Raw genomic sequence first — 3,797 nt, forward strand, 5'->3', positions numbered from 1 at the left:
CCAGGCTGGTGTGGCTCAGGGGTTGAGCATCGTCGTATGAACCGGGAGGTCAGGGTTCGATTCCCGGTCAAAGGCACAGGCCTGGGTTGCGGGCTCCATCCCCAGTGGGGGGCGTGCAGGAGGCAGCCGGTCCATGAGTCTCTCTCCTAGATGATGTTTCTCTCTCTCTTTCCCTCTCCCTTCCTCTCTGAAATCAATTAAAAAAAATTTTTAAAAAACTTAATAAAAAGAAGCCACTGTCCCTAGCTGGTTTGGCTCAGTGGATAGACCGTCAGCCTGCAGACTGAAGGGTCCCGGGTTCGATTCCCGGTCAAGGGCACATGCCCAGGCTGCGGGCTCCATCCCCAGTAGGGGGCGTGCAGGAGGCAGCTGATCCATGAGTCTCTCTCATCATGGATATTTCTCTCTCTCTCCCTTTCCCTTCCTCTCTGAAACAAAATATATATCTAAAAACATAAGAAAATTTTAAAATGTATGATCAGAGGCGATTTTAATTGAGTGAAGACGATAGCAACTGGCTATTTATGAAGTCATACCTCAGCTTGGAATGAAAATGCGAAAAAAAACCCAAAATTTTTTTATAATAAAAGCCTAATAGGCTAAATGTCCGGTCTACTGGTTGGCCGTTCAACCAATCAAAGCGTCATATGCTAATGAGATGCTAAGGCTGCTCAACTGCTCGCTATGACGTGCACAGACCACCAGGGGGCAGACAGTCAACTGGTCGACCAGTCGCTATGACGTGCACTGACCACCAGGGGGCAGACAGTCAACGGGTCGACCAGTCGCTATGATGTGCACTGACCACCAGGGGGCAGACAGTCAACGGGTCGACCAGTCGCTATGACGTGCACTGACCACCAGGGGCAGACAGTTGACGAGTCGGCCAGTCGCTATGACGTGCATGACCACCAGGGGGCAGACGCTCCAACTGGTAGGTGAGCTTGCTGCTGGAGTCCGGCCAATCGGGACTGAGCGAGACGGGCCAGACACGCCCTGGAGCCCCCCCGCGGTCCCTCCCCGGCCCCGATCGTGCACCCGTGGGGTCCCTCGGCCTGGCCTGTGCCCTCTCGCCATCCGGGACCCCTTGGGGGATGTCCGAGAGCCGGTTTCGGCCCCATTCCACAGGCCAGGCTGAGAAAACCCACAGGTGCACGAATTCGTGCACCGGGGCCTCCAGCAAAATAACAAAAGCCAATTTCCAAATTGAAAAATGAAGCCATCGCCAGAAGCACGCCTCCTTTCTTAAAAATTCTTTCTTCTCTTTTCTTTATTCTTTGTAAGTCTTGCCGACTCTGCCAGCTGCTGATCACGGGGGGATCTGTGGTAGCAAATTGTTAACATATAATTTGTTCCTGAGATTCCACATGGAGTCCTGGCATTGGCGTGGATGCTCGTTTGGGGGTTTAGTTTTGGCTTTAAGACCAAAAAACTTAAATTTAAAAAAAAAAAATGATGAGCCATCAAAGGCGTCTTTCTCGGCGCAGTTTGCTTTGAAAGAGGTTTCACGTTCCTTTTGGGCTCGCCACGGCTCCTGCCTTAAATTAAAGGGTGGCAAGGACAAGTACCTATTAAAGAAATCTAAAAAATATATATATATTATAATACCATGAAAAGTGTCGATGTTTTATAGAGGCCTGCAAATGGGGTTCTGTCTTGCATGCATTTCATGGGTGGGTTGCCTGGTAAGAGCTGCTTAATCTAAAACCGGTGCCTTCTCATTTTAGGATAGCGTATACGGCAATACGTCGAATGCTTTGCAATAAGAAGAAGAAGAAAAAAACCCCATAATATAGGGATCTGAGAAATCCTTCTAAAACCTTCATGTGCGTATGAATCACCCCGGGATCCTGTTACCAAGAAATGATGGTTGAGGGTCCAAAACGAGGTAATTTTTTTTAAAATATATTTTTATTGATTTCAGAGAGGAAGGGAGAGGGAGAGAGAGAGAGAGAAACATCCATGAGGGGAGAGAATCATGGACGGGCGGCCTCCTGCACGCCCCCGGCTGGGGATGGAGCCCGCAACCGGGCCTGTGCCCTTGACCGGGAATCGAACCCGGGACCTCCTGGTTCCTAGGTCGACGCTCAACCACTGAGCCACACCGGCCGGTTGCTATTCCTCCTTAAGTAGGATCTTCACTTTCCTTCCGTTCTTCTCTATGAAGGAAGATGAAATAGAAAAAGAAAAAAGAATTAGGAGCAAAATAGTTGTTTCACACAAAAAATAAAATAAATAAAATAAAATAAAATAAAATAAAATAAAATAAAATATAAAATAAAATAAAATAAAATATAAAATAAAATAAAATATAAAATAAAATAAAATAAAATAAAATATAAAATATAATATAATATAATATAATATAATATAATATAATATAATATAATATAATAAATAAATAAAATAAAATAAAATAAAATAAAATAAAATAAAATTCCCATTTATTTAGATGTTGAAAGAACTCCAAGATCCCGATATGAACAGAAAAAAGGAGAAGAAAGAAAGAAAGAAAAAACCCACCACATATAATGATGCTGTGTCGACTGCTCGGTGGTTAAGAAGTCGGAGATGGAGGCCACGCCGTGAATCCAGACTCCAGCTCCCCCTCGGAGAATTCCAAAAACCCTGACTCACTGGTTTCAGAGAGAGAATGTCTGGGAGCCGACGAGAACGGACGTGAAATGAAAGCCTTTAATGAACAGGATCAGGGTGAATTATTTTATTTGTTACTGACCTTTTTTTATTGACAATGAAGAAGTCAGTTCATGGCCTCATTATGTTTCTACGAGAGGCCCCGGTGCACGAATTCGTGCACTAGTGGGGTCCCTCGGCCTGGCCTGCGGGATGGGGTTGGAACCGGCTGTCTGACACCCCCCGAGGGGTCCTGGATGGCGAGAGGGCGCAGGCCAGGCCGAAGGACCCCACTGGTGGACGATTGGGGCCGGGAAGGGACCATGGGAGGGTTCCAGGGCGTGTCCGCCCGACTTGCTCAGTCCCGATTGGCCGGACCCCAGCAGCAAGCTCACCTACTGGTGGGAATGTCTGCCCCCTGGTGGTCAGTGCACGTCACAGCGACTGGTCGACGAGTTGACTGTCTGCCCCCTGGTGGTCAGTGCACGTCATAGCGACCGGTCGACTGCCCCCTGGTGGTCAGTGCACGTCACAGCGACTGGTAGACCGGTCGACTGTCTGCCCCCTGGTGGTCAGTGCACGTCATAGCGACTGATTGACCAGTTGACTGTCTGCCCCCTGGTGGTCAGTGCACGTCATAGCGACTGATTGACCAGTTGACTGTCTGCCCCCTGGTGGTCAGTGCACGTCACAGCGACTGGTCGACTGTCTGCCCCCTGGTGGTCAGTGCACGTCACAGCGACTGGTCGACTGTCTGCCCCCTGGTGGTCAGTGCACGTCACAGCGACTGGTCGACTGTCTGCCCCCTGGTGGTCAGTGCACGTCACAGCGACTGGTCGACTGTCTGCCCCCTGGTGGTCAGTCCACGTCACAGCGACTGGTCGACCGGCCGACTGTCTGCCCCCGGTGGTCAGTGAACGTCACAGCGACTGGTCGACAAGTTGACTGTCTGCCCCCTGGTGGTCAGTGCACGTCACAGCGACTGGTCGACAAGTTGACTGTCTGCCCCCTGGTGGTCAGTGCACGTCATAGCAAGCGGTTGAGTGGCCTTAGCATATCATTAGCATATGACGCTTTGATTGGTTGAACGGCCGACTGGTCGACCAGACGCTTAGCCTATAGGCTTTTATTCTATAGGAATTTTCACCCGTTAGACAATAGGC

This window comes from Myotis nattereri (assembly GCF_964212035.1).
Source record: "Myotis nattereri genome assembly, chromosome: Y".
NCBI lineage: Eukaryota > Metazoa > Chordata > Mammalia > Chiroptera > Vespertilionidae > Myotis > Myotis nattereri.